This window comes from Dermacentor andersoni, chromosome 7, assembly GCF_023375885.2.
Source record: "Dermacentor andersoni chromosome 7, qqDerAnde1_hic_scaffold, whole genome shotgun sequence".
NCBI lineage: Eukaryota > Metazoa > Arthropoda > Arachnida > Ixodida > Ixodidae > Dermacentor > Dermacentor andersoni.
Window position 1 is genome coordinate 84,702,592 of NC_092820.1, and position 15,487 is coordinate 84,718,078.

The 15,487-nt window shown below is 47.5% G+C and overlaps 1 long non-coding RNA gene across 1 annotated transcript in view; it reads left to right on the forward strand.

Moving 5' to 3' along the window:
• The first annotated feature begins 1,250 nt into the window (after positions 1–1,250).
• LOC140219451 (uncharacterized) overlaps positions 1,251–15,487 on the forward strand; it is a 99,775-nt gene continuing 85,538 nt past the window's right edge. Inside the window, exon 1 of the long non-coding RNA XR_011895720.1 lies at positions 1,251–1,435. This is a non-coding gene — a long non-coding RNA (uncharacterized lncRNA). The remainder of the gene's footprint in view (positions 1,436–15,487) is intronic.

The following is a 15,487-nucleotide window of genomic DNA, read 5'->3' on the forward strand; positions in this document are numbered from 1 at the left end:
AAGAGGTGAACATAATGATACATCTTTGCCAACTTTATTCCGGCGTTTTTGACGTAATGAGCCTCAATATGTAGAGTTGAATGCTTATCTCGTAATACGAGCGATGCTCACCATTTAAAAGGTTAAGAACTTTCGCGACAATACCTGGCTTCTTCATGAGAAAATGTGTTACATATTGTATGGCCACGTGCTTATTATAAGGGCGAGAGTCAAATATACGCACTTGGTTAGGTAGCAAAGCGTTTAAGGGCCCCTTGAGCTGTTACTGTTACGCTTCACTGCGCATACATAACACGGGTGCTAGCAAACTTGATAGTGATTTTATTTACCATTGCCTAGTGGCTTGTAAAGAAAAGATCACAAACTCCAATCATTTTTTTTGGTTTCAAAGAGTGCTCCCAGAATTAATATCACTGCGCCCACAAGAAGGCTAATTACTACAAAAATATATTTATTGAGGCACAGGGTTTCAGAAAGTGGAAGCAAGGCCTAATGAATGCCTTAAGTCTGTAACAGTACTACGCTAAACTAGCTTGAATAGCGCTCATTATACGTTATCTGATGCTTGAGATAATTTTGGCGCATGCGTCTGGTGCGTTTTTTGCCTAAATGTGCAAAAACGCGCTCCTTTTTGTAAAGGCCTTCTTTATTTTGTAAGGATACGAAAATAAGCTAGCACCCATGAAAGGCCCCGTTTATTGACTAGCCATATAAAGTGAGTGAAAGTTGAGGTATGCCGCTCTACAATAGACATCTGCATATATTACTAGGTTTCTTCATTTGATTTTCTAACCCCATTCAAGGGATTCGGGAAAGCTAGCGCCGCGCTTCAACTGACGCAGAGCCGATAATTCTTACGTAAGAGCTATCGCCGTCTCCTCAAGTGCACTAAAGTCAAAGTGCATTTCTCAAGCAACACTTGGTAGTAGAAATGACCCAGGAATTATTGTAGAAGTCTATGCTAAGTTGAAAGCAGGCGCGTTAAACTTCGAAATATACCAGGGAACCGCTCGGCAGTGTATAAGACGCATACGTTAAAATGAAGGCGGGGATGAAGTCATTTGACCGTCACGAGTAAGCTGATGCGTCAAGACAGACGAGCGCCGAGCTTAGCAAGTTATTCGATGCTATAATAAATTGCAAAACAAAAGAAAGCCAGACAGCCTTTTAGCTACTCGATCACGAAAGACAAGTAGCAGAGACGTCAACATCAGCCCAGCAGCCTATATAAATGGTCGACTAAGACGCAGAAATTTGTGCTTCCAGAAGGGAGATGATGGCAATGGGAAGCCTTCCGGTTGTCGTCACGGCGATGCTGCTAACAGCGTTGGCCACAGAAATTGAACCCAGCCCTGAGGACAGTCCACAAACGCACTCTCAAGGGAATGAACAAGATAAAAAACAAGAAAAAAAGCAAGAGGTTGACATTACAACGGTAAGAAATTGTATATTTATTTCATTACCGCAAACAAAATAGTAATCAAACTTTCGTCACATGTGTGGGCTCACTTTGTTTCCTCGCGTGGTGTTTGGTAAATCTCTCCAAAAGGGGTCTTCACGACACGATGGTGTCCGCCGATAGTGACAGTGTAGGGGCGAGCACCAAGCCGGAAGAGCTGGTTCGTTTCTGCTCTATGAACACAGCGCTCTCTCTTTCTTTCAGAAACACGAGACGTCCATGGCAGTTAACAAGTTTATTGCTTGGAGCGCTACCACATAAAATACAACACTATACTTAAGCACATAGAGAGCACTCACCGTACGCTTCTCCTGATGGTGGACAAAAATGGGTGCTGCGCCGCGTCACGCGATGTTCGTTCACTTGAGGCAAGACGTGTTCGCAGACACCATAGTCAGTGGAAACCTAGGAATTACAAGGCTACATGTAACTGTAAATGTAAAAAAAATTTGTATCAGCCAATTAGATCGTTAATTTACCTGATGTCCAGTTGTTTCGTGTATTTGAACGAACTGCTTTCTTGGTACAAAGCAGTCTTTGTCTTTCTACTTTCAGGATGAAACCTGAAAGTCTAGGCACATTTTATAAGGCATCCTGATGCCACTGCTCAGCAAAAGGTAATATTAGAGCTTGGAACAAATAGAGTCTATAGACCCAAATCATTCAGCTGTAACTGGATCCAGCTGGTTCAGCTCTCTTACAGAGGTGAAGAGCAGGTGCACTGCGTTTTTGCGATTGGGGATGTTATTGTAATTCATAGGTTGTCACCGACTATATATAGTGTTTTCCGTTGCCGAACCTCGTAAGCGGTGGTTCGGACGCACACGATCTGATGCACCGATTGCCTACGACTACCGCAACGGCTAAAAGCAGAGACATTCAGCAAGCCAAGCAAGCTGGCAAAGCGTGTGAATGTCGTACGTTGGAGCGCTGAGGACACAAACAGATGGTCGCTCATTTACCTTGCCTCTCGTGGCCCTCTCATGCTTCCAGGGAAGGTGACACAGAATTAGAAAACGAAACTAGTGGCTGCTTTGCGCCCAGTGTGGCATAACTTCTCCCTTACGTCCCACCCCACGATCCAATCGGAGGGCTGTGTATCATGACGCCCCGGAAAAAGTGGCCCCGGTGCTCGGGAAAGCAGTACCGGATCAAGGGACCAGTGTTCGGGAGTCACCTCACACTCATGAATGCATCCAAAGGCGAAGGCACAGAAGCATTTGCGCCTGCTGGACCGAAGGAACTTCCACATGTAACCGCTAAATATTGGGAGGTATGCAAGAATGCACGTGGTTACAGGGAGCAGGTTTCTTACCTGTGATTTGGTTTCTTCTGGGTGTTTAATTTTTGCGTGTTCCTCTTATTAGCACCATTCTAATAACCACAAGTAGAACCTTAACTGAACACCTTACTAAGCGTGACGTATTTATAGAAATATACTTGCTTTACTTCGGAGATATTGACACGCGTACTTGTTTACCTTTATCGGATGACCACGTTTCACCGCCTAACATATGTCAGGACGCGTTCTGCGCCTAGCACATCGTACGATGCGCCTGCATGTATCGAACGTTTCTAGAAAGTTATGGATGGTTCTATCCGCTGTCCGTTGTCACCGAACCTTGTGTAATCTGATTTCATGTATGCGTGACGCGAATGGTGCAGAATTTTCTGGAAGACACGCGGGTGCCAACGATTACTCGGGAATCCTCGATGATTGATGTGTAAAAGCCGACGCACTTGCCCCGCTGATGAGATGTTAGATGATCGCCGACTACGTTCGTCACTGATGCTGCACTTTAGGTGTAGCCTGTTTTTGTGGGCATAGGTTCGCACGATAAAAGTTAATTTTGTTATTCACAGTATTGCTACTGTGTTCTTTGCCGTCACTGCTACATGACATCGGGCAGATGTGCCGGCTATCGACCCCAGTACCTCTACGCAACGACGCGACGTTACATCCACACGTAAACACAACGCAACCATGATCCGACGCCAAGACCTAACTACAACGCAAGACAAAGAACCACCGACCTCGATGTACTTTTCGATGGCCACGCAGTCACTCCCTCAGCGGAAACAGGAGCCGACTACTCTGTGATAAGTGGACCCCTCGGCATCCAGTTGAAGAAAGTTAAGACTGCATGGGAAGGCCCGCAAATATGGACAGCTCGAGGACACCTGATAACACCGATTGAAATCTGCACGGCCATAATTACAGTTAATGACCGCACCTACCTTGACACCTTTGTTATCCTCCAACAGTGTTCACGAGACGTAACTATCGGCATGCACTTCCTGAACCAACACCGCGCTGTCATCGAACTGAAGTTTAAGTCGATAACGCTATCCGAAGATAAAGCGATAGCGCCGGAGAGCTCTCGTAGTCACCCCGCCATGAGTGTGCTCGAAATTCACGTCAGCATCGAGCCTCGGTCAAGCACCATCACTTCCGTGGGCACCGAAACACCTGCAGACGTAGAAGGCATCATCGATAGTGACCAAAGTCTGCTGCTCGACCTTGAAATTTGCGTCGCAAGAGGGATCGCTCGACTACATCGAGGAAAAACGAAAGTGTCGCTTACAAACTTCATCCAGGAGCTCAAGCACATCAACAAGGGCTCGACGATCGCATATACCGAGGAAATTGTGGAAACCAGCAATGCGTTTGTCCTCTCGGATTTTGCGACATCTACCTCGACGACCATAGTTCCCGAATGAGGCTTCGACATAGTAAGCAGGAACAGCACAAAGGTCTTCTCCGATGACATAAAGACTGCTTTTCGATGTCATCAAGGATTCGAGAAACGCCAGTTCCAAAGGGTCGCAAATAACCGAAGGTGTGCTCGACCACACGGCCAAAGCCCATACCGAGTTTCGACGCAAGGACGTGAGGCTATCAGGCAACAAGTCCATGAATTGTTTCGCGACGGCATCATCCAGCCATGCAAAAGCCCGTGGGCCTGTTCTTTAGTCTCGGTAAAGAAAAAGGATGGAACCCTGCGTTTCTGCGTCGATTACCGTCGATTAAACACGATTACGAAGAAAGGCGTGTACCCCCTTCCATGGATAGACGACGCATTGTATCGGCACTGCAACGATGAATACTTCTGGTTGATGGATTTCAAGACTAGCTATTGGCAAATAGAAGTTGACTAGCGGGATCGCAAAGAGACTGCCTTCAACACGCCAGACAGCCTCTACGAGTTCAAGGTCATGCCATTCAGACTGTGCTCGGCGCCTGCAATGTTCCAGCGCGTCACGGACCCGGTGTGAGGAGGGTCGAAGTGGTAGACCCACCTTGTCTATTTAGAGGACGTCGTCGTTGTTTCCGCACGTTTTGACCGGCACATGAGACGCCTTAAAACAGTACTTACCACAATCAAGTCTTACGGACTCAATTTGAAATCAGAAAAGCATCACTTTCCGTACGAAGGGCTGCTGTTCCTCGGACACGTCATCAGCAAATCTTAAGCACGCCCCGACTCGCAGAAGGCAGCTTCCATCGCAAAGTTACAGCGGCCCGTCGACAGGAAGGTAGTGCGTAGATTCCTTGGTATGTATGTGCGCCTACTAAAAGCGTTCTGTCAAGGACTTTTCACCCATCGCTGCACCCCTGACAAATCTAACCAAATGTGATGTCGAGTTAAAAATTATGGGGTTTTACGTGACAAAACCACTTTCTGATTATGAGGCACGCTGTAGTGGAGGGCTCCGGAAATTTCGACCACGTGGGGTTCTTTAACGTGCACCTAAATCTAAGTACACGGGTGTTTTCGCATTTCGCCGCCATCGAAATGTGGCCCTACATCCAGTCATGATGACCAGGAAGTCGAAAGCTTCTATGAAGACGTGGAATCGGCGATGGGTAGAGTGCAAACAAAATACACTATACTGATGGGCGATTTCAATGCCAAGGTAGGCAAGAAGCATGCTGGAGACAAGGCAGTGGGGGAATATGGCATAGGCACTAGGAATAGCAGGGGGGAGTTATTAGTAGAGTTTGCAGAACAGAATAATATGAGGATAATGAATACCTTCTTCCGCAAGCGGAATAACCGAAAGTGGACATGGAGGAGCCCGAACGGCGATACTAGAAATGAAATAGATTTCATACTCTGCGCTAACCCTGGCATCATACAAGATGTGGACGTGCTCGGTAAGGTGCGCTGCAGTGACCACAGGATGGTAAGAACTCGAATTAGCCTAGACCTGAGGAGGGAACGGAGGAAACTGGTACATAAGAAGCCGATCAATGAGTTAGCGCTAAGAGGGAAAATAGAGGAATTCCAGATCAAGCTACAGAACAGGTATTCGGCTTTAAGTCACGAAGAGGACCTTAGTGTTGAAGCAATGAACGACAATCTTGTGGGCATCATTAAGGAGTGTGCAATAGAAGTCGGCTGTAACTCCGTTAGACAGGATACCAGTAAGCTATCGCAGGAGACGAAAGATCTGATCAAGAAACGCCAATGTATGAAAGCCTCTAACCCTACAGCTAGAATAGAACTGGCAGAACTTTCGAAGTTAATCAACAAGCGTAAGACAGCGGACATAAGGAAGTATAACATGGATAGAATTGAACAAGCTCTCAGGAACGGAGGAAGCCTAAAAGCAGTGAAGAAGAAACTAGGAATTGGCAAGAATCAGATGTATGCGTTAAGAGACAAAGCCGGCAATATCATTACTAATATGGATGAGATAGTTCAAGTCGCTGAGGAGTTCTATAGAGATTTATACAGTACGAGTGGTACCCACGATGATAATGGAAGAGAGAATAATCTAGAGGAATTCGATATCCCAGAAGTAACGCCGGAAGAAGTAAAGAAAGCCTTGGGAGCTATGCAAAGGGGGAAGGCAGCTGGGGAGGATCAGGTAACAGCAGATTTGCTGAAGGATGGTGGGCAGATTGTTCTAGAAAAACTGGCCACCCTGTATACACAATGCCTCAAGACCTCGGGCGTACCGGAATCTTGGAAGAACGCTAACATAATCCTAATCCATAAGAAAGGCGACGCCAAAGACTTGAAAAATTATAGACCAATCAGCTTACTGTCCGTTGCCTACAAAGTATTTACTAAGGTAATTGCAAATAGAATCCGGAACACCTTAGACTTCCGTCAACCAAAGGACCAGGCAGGATTCCGTAAAGGCTACTCAACAATAGATCATATTCACACTATCAATCAGGTGATAGAGAAATGTGCGGAATATAACCAACCATTATATATAGCTTTCATTGATTACGAGAAAGCGTTTGATTCAGTCGAAACCTCAGCAGTCATGGAGGCATTGCGGAATCAGGGTGTAGACGAGCCGTATGTAAAAATACTGAAAGATATCTATAGCGGCTCCACAGCCACTGTACTCCTCCATAAAGAAAGCAACAAAATCCCAATAAAGAAAGGCGTCAGGCAGGGAGATACGATCTCTCCAATCCTATTCACAGCGTGTTTACAGGAGGTATTCAGAGACCTGGATTGGGAAGAATTGGGGATAAGAGTAAATGGAGAATACCTTAGTAACTTGCGCTTCGCTGATGATATTGCCTTGCTTAGTAACTCAGGGGACCAACTGCAATGCATGCTCACTGATCTGGAGAGGCAGAGCAGAAGGGTGGGACTAAAAATGAATCTGCAGAAAACTAAAGTAATGTTTAACAGTCTCGGAAGGGAACAGCAGTTTACGATAGGTAGCGAGGCACTGGAAGTCGTAAGAGAATACATCTACTTAGGACAGGTAGTGACTGCTGATCCAGATTATGAGAGTGAAATAATCAGAAGAATAAGAATGGGCTGGGGTGCGTTTGGCAGGCATTCGCAGATCATGAACAGCAGGTTGCCATTATCCCTCAAGAGAAAAGTGTATAACAGCTGTGTCTTACCAGTACTCACGTACGGGGCAGAAACCTGGAGGCTTACGAAAAGGGTTCTACTTAAATTGAGGACGACGCAACGAGCTATGGAAAGAAGAATGATAGGTGTAACGTTAAGGGATAAGAAAAGAGCAGATTGGGTGAGGACACTAACGCGCGTTAATGACATCTTAGTTGAAATCAAGAAAAAGAAATGGGCATGGGCAGGACATGTAATGAGGAGGGAAGATAACCGATGGTCATTAAGGGTTACGGACTGGATTCCGAGGGAAGGGAAGCGTAGCAGGGGGCGACAGAAAGTTAGGTGGGCAGATGAGATTAGGAAGTTTGGAGGGTCAACATGGCCACAATTAGTACATGACCGGGGTAGTTGGAGAAGTATGGGAGAGGCCTTTGCCCTGCAGTGGGCGTAATCAGGCTGATGATGATGATGATGATGATGAAATGTGGCCGCCGTGGCCGGGATTCGATCCCGCGACCTATGATGTCGAGTTCGAGTGGGAAACGCCGCAGGGCGACGGATTTTAAGAACTGAAACGACGCATGGAGTCGCCACTGGTACTTACGCACTTCGACGAATACGCCTATACGGAAATTCACACTGACGCCAGTGGCCTACGCCTCGGTGCCGTCCCGGTCCGGGGAAAAGATGGACTTGAACGGGGGATAGCTTACGCTAGACGGTAGGTCTCAAAAGTGGAGGTATATTAATCGACAACCGAAAAGGTATGTCTAGCCATAATATGGCCTACATCCAAATTTCGCCCTTACCTATACACAGGTTGCACAAAGTCGTAAGGAACCATCACACTCTGTATTGGCCAGTGACCTTAAATGACCCTTCAGGACACCTGGCACGGTGGAGCCTCAGACTGCAGGAATATGACATCCCTGTAGTTTACAAGTCCGGACAAAAACATTATGATACCGACTGCCTTTCTCGCGCTTCCGTCGACCCGATGCCCAAACATGGCAAAGACAACGACGCCTTTTTAGCAATAATAAGCGCAGATTACTTTGCCGAGCAGCAGTGAGCGGACCCCGAGCTAAGAAGCCTTGCTGAGTACTTGGAAGGCAAGACCAACTTTGTCACGAGGATATTCAGGCGAAGATTCTCTTCATTCTTCATGCCATATGATGGCCTGGTGAAGAAGTTTTCCCCAGCCCATGCAAACTACCTCCTCGTTGTGCCTGAAGCGCTCCGGTCAGAAGTCTTGCACGCCCTGCGCAACAAAGAGGCAGTTAGGGTTTTCCCAAACATTTGTAAGAACCGAAGTATCAGAGGCCGCGTCTGACCGCCGACGTCGCCTATTACGCCAAGGCTTGCCGTGACTGCCAGTGAGGCAAGGCACCGCCAACGAGGCTGGCGGGATTACTACAGCCGATCGAGCCACCTTTCTGACAGTTTTAGCAGATCAGGATGTATTTGTCGGGACTAGTTTGGATTTCGGATGTTAACATCTGGAAACATATGGATCGTCGTGGAGATGGAGTGGCCCACCCGCTTCGCTGAAACGAAAGCTCTGCCGAAAGGGCAGCAGAAGGGGCGAAAGTATTCGTCGAGAACATCCTGATAGGACATGGCGCCCCAGAAGTCCTCATCACCGACCGAGGAACGGCCTTTACGGGAGAGCTCACCCAAGCCATTCTACAATACAGACAAAAAAGCGACAGGAGGACAACTGCCTACCACTCGCAGACGAATGGTCTTACGTAGCGCCTGAGCAGGACAAGTCACTAATGACTTGATCGGTGTCTTCCCTGTTCGTCACTGAGCCTAGTCCCGGAAGCTCGACCGGAAGCTCTTCGGGAACGTTTACCATCATATACACCACTGCTTCCCGTTGTCTATAGGGTTTGAGCTGATTACAGTGGTAAACTTGCTGTGCTTTCCGTTTTCCTGGCAGACTCACCACCTAGTTAACGTCCGACAGTTTTTGAACAACCCGTGCTGGGTCCTCCCACTGCACGTCGAGTTTGTTTTTTAGCGATGTGCGCAATATCATTCCCTCATCGCCCACCTCAATACGACGGGCCCTGACTGTCCGATCATAATAAGCCTTGGCCCTCTGCTGGGCCTTTGCCATTGCTTCCCCTGACAACTCCTGCGCCCTTCTTAAGCGTTCGAGGAGCCTAAGCACGTACTCCACCACGACTGGGTCGTCGCCCCTGCCTTCCCATGAGTCTCGAAGCATGCGAAGCGGAGACCGCAGCGAGCGACCGTACACCAGCTCAGCTGGCGAAAACCACGTAGCCGCATGCGGCGCGGTCCTTAATGCAAGCACCACCGCAGGCAGACACAGCTCCCAGTCAGTTTGTTGTTCAAAACACAATGCTCTCAACACGCGCTTCATGACGGAGTGGAGCTTCTCAACGGAATTCGACTGTGGGTGGTACATTGACCTGTGTAACTGCTTTACCCCACACCTTTCGAAAAAGGCTGTCGTCAAAGCGCAAGTAAACACTGTGCCCTGATCTGACTGGATTTCCGCAGGAAAACCAACTCGCGTAAATATGGACAGTAGTGCATTGACTATTTCAACTGAGCTGAGTTCTTTAAGCGGCACCGCTTCAGGGAACAATGTCTCTGGGCAGATCACAGTCAAAATGTGTCTGTACCCCGTGGTTGTTACCGGCAGAGGTCCCACTGTATCAATAACGAGCCGTCTAAAAGGCTCCGTAATGATAGGTACCAACTTCAACGGCGCCCTCGATTTGTCCCCTGGTTTGCCCACCCGCTGACAGGTGTCACATGTCCTCACAAAGTGTTCTGCGTCAAGAAAACACCCTCGCCAACAGTACTTTTTCAAGAGACGGTACTTAGTCTTCTTAATTCCTAGGTGTCCGGACCACGAACCAACACGCGACAAGCGCAACAGATCCTGACGGTAGCACTGAGCCACGATCAGCTGATCGAACTCCACTCCCCTGCGGTCTAGATACTTCCGGTACAGGACCCACCCTCTTTCCAGAAAACGAGCATTTTTCTTGGCGATACCTTCCTTGACATTGCAGCGCATGTTTTCTAGGCTGCCATCCTTTTTTTGCTCGGCTGTCAAAGCCGACCGGCTGACTTTCAGCAACCTATTAAGTCCATCTGACGTAGGCGCGATGAGCAAATCTGCAGATAGCTCTTCTAACTTTCCCGTGTCGGGCATTTCCTCTCCAGTATCTGGTGCCTTCAACGCTACAGGCTCAATTTTATTCAGTTCGGGCGTGCTCTGAATATCAGCTTGCTGCGCCTCCGACCCTTTCTCATTGTTCGACAAAGTCGGCCCTGCAACTACCACCTTTGCAGCGAGCTCCCGAACTCTCGATCTGGTTAAGGCCTGAACGCTAGCCTCACCAAACAAAAGCCCCTTCTCGCACAGGAGGTGATCGGACCTGTTCGAAAATAGGTACGGGTACTGGGGGGGGGGGCAGCATAGATGACCCTGCGGCCTCCGTCTCAAGTGCTCCGAAAGGTCCTTCGATAAGCACTTTTGCTACGGGCAGACACATGCTATGAGCTTCCACGGCTTGCTTGATCCATGCGCGCTCGCCCATGAATATATCGGGTTCTACGTAAGTGGGGTGAACTACATCCATTGTAGCTGTGGAATCACGAAGCACTCGGCACTCTTTCCCATTCACGAGGAGGTCTCGCATGTAAGGCTCGTGAAGCTTCATGTTCTCGTCAGTGCTGCATAACGACAAAAACACGACTTTTGTTTTTGTTTCTGGACACTGCGCCGAAAAGTGACCCGGCTTCTGGCACGTATAACACACGTGCGCTTGCCTCGTCTCGAACCGCTTTCTGCGTTCGGCTTCGGCTGCCGCCGTCTCCTTACGTTCGGTCGGACTGCTTTCACTCGCATGCACACTACGTGTGTCCCCCCTTGCTCTCATGGGCGTGAACTTCGGCCTCTAAAGCTTGGAGCCAAATTCACCCTTTTGACCGTCTTTAGCTCCGCGAGCCCGACGCGTCACAAACTCCTCGGCTAGCTCGGCGGCTTTAGCCACCGTACTAACGTCTGGCCTATCCAAGAGCCTGTACCGCACGTTCTCAGGTAACCGACCATAAAAGTGTTCCAGCCCGAAACACTGCAGAACTTTCTCGTGGTCACCAAACGCTTTCTCTTCTCTGAGCCACTCCTGCACGTTTGACATAAGCCTGTAGGCAAACTCTGTATATGACTCACTTCTGCCTTTCTCATTTTCCCGAAACTTCCGACGGAACGCCTCCGCTGACAGCCTGTACTTTTTTAGCAGACTCGATTTCACTTGGTCGAAATCCTCTGCCTCCTCTCTCTTCAAGCGAGCGACTACGTCGGCCGCCTCGCCGGGTAATAAAGTGAGCAAGCGCTGTGGCCACGTTTCCCGAGAGAACCCCTGCTTCTCGCACGTTCGCTCAAACTAGGAACAAACCAATGTCCTCTCCAAGCTTAAACGGCCGCATCAGGTCCGTTATTTTGAACGAAACTAGTTCTCCTGCACCGTGTGCCTGACTTCCATTACGAGCGCGTTCAATCTCCACCTCGATACGCTTCATTTCCAAAGCGTGTTGACGGTCGCGCTCCTCTTTCTCGTTCTCTTTTTGCTCTTTGCGTTCGCGCTCCTCTTTCTCTTTTTGCTCTTTACGTTCGCGCTCCTCTTTCTCTTTTTGCTCTTTACGCTCGCGCTCCTGTCTTTTTGCCGTCTCCCTCTCCTCAATGGTCTCAAGGCATTCCGACAGCTCGTCATCCTCAGCTTCTAACTCAAGAATAGCCCTTAGCAGTTCCGGTTTTCTGAGTTTGTCTGAGACATCCAGACCCAACTCTCTTGCAAGCTCCAAAAATTTCGTTATGCGCAACGACTTCCAATCCATGGCTGCTCTGAATGCTGCTTTCTCTACTGCCTACTATTGTCTTGTCGCAAACTAACCCTGCAGCAACGACAACCACAATTACCAGCTCTTTTTCTGACACTAACAAAAGCCTGGCGAAACCCAGAAGAAGAAAGTCCCGCACTCACCAAACCTCGCAGCCAAGAATTCAGTGCAGTCGTTCCGCTGCAGGCAACCAGTCATCACACAGGGCTCGTTGCACTGCTCCCGGATGGTCGCTGTGCTGCTCAGCATACAGTCGACCGCATATCTCCGCTGCTGGCCTCCGTTGTCGCGATCTCACCGCTGGCAACCAGTTGTTGCAAATGGGTCGCAAGCCCCAAGGGTAGCGTTGGCCTAGCGGCCTGGGGCACAGCTGGAAGCATCCGAAGGTCCTGGCAAAGGATGAGTCGACTGCTAACAGAACAACTTGTTTATTCTAGCATCGCGAGAGAGCGGCCGGTGAGGTCGACCGAAGTGGGGAAACAAATAAATGGAAGCTTCTCTCTTGGCGTCCGGGGGCAGCTGCTTTTATACTCTCGGAGTCGAGGGCAAGAAGGAATTGCTCGGAAGAGGCGCACGTGACGGCGGCACACATACACGTAGTGACAAGAAGTGACGTATCCGCCGGGCCGGCGCCGGTCAGACCTCCTCGCTTCATAGTTAGGGAGCTCCTCTCCCCGGCTGCCGCGCTTTGACAAGCGTGGGTACCAACATGCACACACACACTAAGACACGTGGCATTGAAACATGCCTGGACGCGCTTAGCAGGAGGCGTTGGAACAGCGCTTAACTGACCAAAATGTCCGCCGCTGTGAACGAAGCCCCGGCGTCCGTTGCATCCGCGCCGGCTATACCGCACGTCGGAGGCGAAACGTAACAGGGGCTAGCAGATGATGAGGGGATATCTCATTATGAGGAGCTAAACCATCTCATAAGGTAAGCCGACCTACTTTAGACATAGATCATTATGTTCTGAACACTGCTACAGGTGAAGATTGATGTCACTTCAAGCCGCCAGACAAAGGTTCATTTAACCGCTCATATGACGCAATTCTGACACGCTGATTCAGTCAGCAAATGCACAGCCAATGCCCATAAGAGCAAGCGTGAAGACCCAGCAAATAGTACCAATGTTCTAGAAACGCTGTTGGTATAAAAAAAGCGTGTGTTAGAGTCGATTTCGCAACAGAACACTCGCCGCTTGACCAGTGAACATTTCATTCATATAAGCGCCCATTCACATTAGCACCGAGTTCAAAAGCTTCCGAGCGACACCGTATCGCACCATGGCGCAAGAAAAACGATGTCTTTCGTTATGAACTACTGATCTCAACAGTGCCCCGCACACAGTAGACTGCCAACCTGAATGAAATACAACACACTGAACGCACGCTAAGTAAGGCTCCAACTAAGTGCCGGATCATGCACTGGTACGCAAACATTTTTAAGACGAAAGCCTTAGATCGCTATGATTCAAGGTCAAATTGTGAGGTACAGAAAATATTACATGCCACAAGCAAGGCCAGAAGCGAAGAAAAGCATGTCCAGCAGTGTATAAGCGATGAATAATGATTAGCAAAATTTATTGATTCGGTACTGATTTCATTAAGGAGGATTAAGGTCGGATAAGGTGAATTCATGTGTATTAAGATAGATTAAAGTGGATTGAGGTGAATTACAGCAGGCTTTACAAGGCTTTCACCTTCGCGTGCACTATAAGAAATTCGCCGTAGGCTTTACAGTGAAAGCACCGACAGCTGATGCTGCCAAACCGTCACAATAAAAAACACTATGATCCGTATTGCAAGTATACGGCATGCATGCCGTGTATATATGATATCGCGTAGAAAAAATCTAGCTACTCTTTTTTCACTCCAGTCTTTTTCAATAAAATAAACCACAGTCTGTAAAATGCACGCTGCATTGATTTTGTGTTTTCTTGCCTTTAAGCGGTGTAATATACAGTGGCATGTAAAAGTTCGGCAGCAAGGTTTTGTCGTTTTGTAGCCTACTGTAATATATTGAGTGCACTGTGAAACATGCATAGGAACACTTTTTGACTTTCTAACCTTTACGCCATAATATATGACGTGGCCTGTGAAATGTGCACACCCAGATTTGTCTGATGGTCTAACCTTTTCAGCAAAATGAAGACTATAAGATATTTTACGTAGGTTGCTGTCTACCCACACTACTGTAGAGGAAGCAATGCAGATTTGTCAACTTAGGTAATTTGTAACTTGTAGAATATATATTCTCGATGTTCAATGGGCACGCTATTTGATGCTGTAGAGTTCATTCAATCAGATTCACACAGTAAGAACGCTGCCACTTTTCTACTATACCTGTAGCATCCAGAGAAAGCCTAAAAACTCCATTCATAGGTTAGACCACGGCTGTAAAATGCGAAGCGTAAATATGATTTACAGGAAGACATTGCAGTAGGAAAGGCCAATACTGCTAACTATTTATTGAAGTTCTCCACAAATGTGGATCTTGTATTTGGCATATTTCCATTCCAGACAAAAGAAAAAAAATTTATATAATCGCTTTCCAATATATTGATCCATCTTGAATTTGCTTGTCTTCAAAAATCTTCGAGAAAAGACAATTGAGCCTAAGACAACAGAATAGTGTGCTTCATGGAGAAACCTTATAACACTACTTATCAAGTGACATTCAGGCTATAGAGTTACACTACTCAGGCCGTTATAACATAATGAGCGGCCGCAGCACAATACAGCATTGTGAAAGCAGAGTGATTTCAGACATTGACCTTCGCTCACGACAATTTTATGCAGAAGAAGGAATTGGTTACAAACAGACAGTTGTCTGAGTTCCTCAATCTGCGCTTTGCCCCTGTCATCAGTCCAAATATATCCACTCTGAAAGAAGGCATCTCCCTTTTTCCTGCCATTACCTGTTACCTACCAGCTGCACCAACTACAAGCCCCTAGATTTAATAATTTCAATTCCCCATGTCGTTTTCATCACCATTACAACACTTGCTCTTGCTTCGAATCCGCAACTTCACCCTAAGTGTTGATCCGCTTCTTTTTTTTACGCTTAATGCATTGCCCATGCATATATTTTTTCTTGTTTTCAGCAATTATGTGATTGCTAGCATTTGTTTCATAGTTAAATTCATTCTCATCCGGCCCTATCGTGTTAATCTTTAATTTATCTCAACCGCAATCATTATCTTCTGACTTGTGCTTTATAGGTGAGTAGTGGTAAGATGTAGCTTTTGCAAGTTTTCGTCCTTACAGATAATGGTAAGCTGCTGCTCTGAATACTGGCAAAATGT